Here is a 1414-nt window from a genome sequence, read left to right on the forward strand (position 1 = left end):
TCTTCTGAGGCACCTCTAGGTAGGTTCAAACCACCAACCTTTCAGTTATTAGTTGAGTGCTTAACAATATGCTCCATCACCACTCCCCAAGTATGTGTTGAAATGAATCTTAACCCTTATACCTGTGAGTAAGGAGCTCTGGTGACATGGTGCCTAAGGTATTTGACTGCTAACCAGAAAATTGGTGGAAGCCATCTATGGAAGAAAGATGGGTCAATCTACTTCCATAAAGATTTACCACTTTGGACACCCAATGGATGTCTCTATGAGTCAGAATCGACTCTATGGCAGAGGATTTGGTTTTGGTTTTTGTATACCTGTGAGTGTGATCCTGCTTAGAAATAGGGTTTTCACTGTTATTTCAATAAGGCATATCCAAGTAGAGTACATCCTAAACCTAATTACTTCTGAGTTATAAGAAAAGTAGAGTAGACACAGAGGGAGGTACACACTGAGAAAGACAGATGCCAACAGTATCGCCAAGAAACGAAAGAACACTCAAGAGCTACAGGCAGGAGGGAACCAACATGACCCAGATGCTGATTTAGACTTTTAGTCTCCAGAATTGTGAGAAAAGACATTTCTGTTTGTTAAAGTCACCTATCCATGCTATTGCTTTTCTTTTTCTTTTTTTTTTCTTTCTCTCTTTTTTAATAGTAATAAGAATATACACAGCAAAACATCTGCCAGTACAACACCCACATTTACAATTCATTGTTATTAATTACATTTTTAATGCTGCATTACCATTATCCCTATCTTTTTCCAAAATATTCTACACCACTAACACAAACTTAATGCCCCCTCAAACATTCCCCCTTTCCATCTTTTCTTTTTCCTCTCCTCCTCACCCTCTCCCCCCCTTTCTCTCCTCTCTTCTGAGGCACCTCTAGGTAGGTTCAAACCACCAATCTTTTCCAGTGTGAGGTCCAGCCCCACCTACCTGTCCAGTCTCATATTACTGTCTCACACTCATGCTCACCTCCTGTGCTCCAGAATCACTGACCACCTTTCTATTCCATTAATACATCCACTCCTCCCATTACAGGGCCTTGGCACGTGCTCATCTCTCATCTATGATACCATGCCCATTCTCTCCCTACCCCTCACCTATTTACCTTCTTGTTCTTTGGCTCTCAGCCCAAGCACTACTTCCTCAGGGAAGCCTTCGCCACTCAGAATCAGGTTCCTTTGATACACACTCTCAAGAAACCACAGCTCTTTTTTCAGAGCACTTTTCTTGGTTTATAATTAAGCATTCACCTATATGGTTATTTCCTTAGTATCTGTCTCTCTAACTATATTTCACAGGCTCTAGGAGAGAGAAGATGGAGCCTGTTTCTACTACTCTTGTATCCTTAGCACCCAGGACATGGTCTGCTACATAGTAAAGATCAATAACTGTATTATAAGA

This window comes from Orycteropus afer, unplaced genomic scaffold, assembly GCF_000298275.1.
Source record: "Orycteropus afer afer isolate SDZICR_OR568_19922 unplaced genomic scaffold, OryAfe1.0 scaffold00193, whole genome shotgun sequence".
NCBI lineage: Eukaryota > Metazoa > Chordata > Mammalia > Tubulidentata > Orycteropodidae > Orycteropus > Orycteropus afer.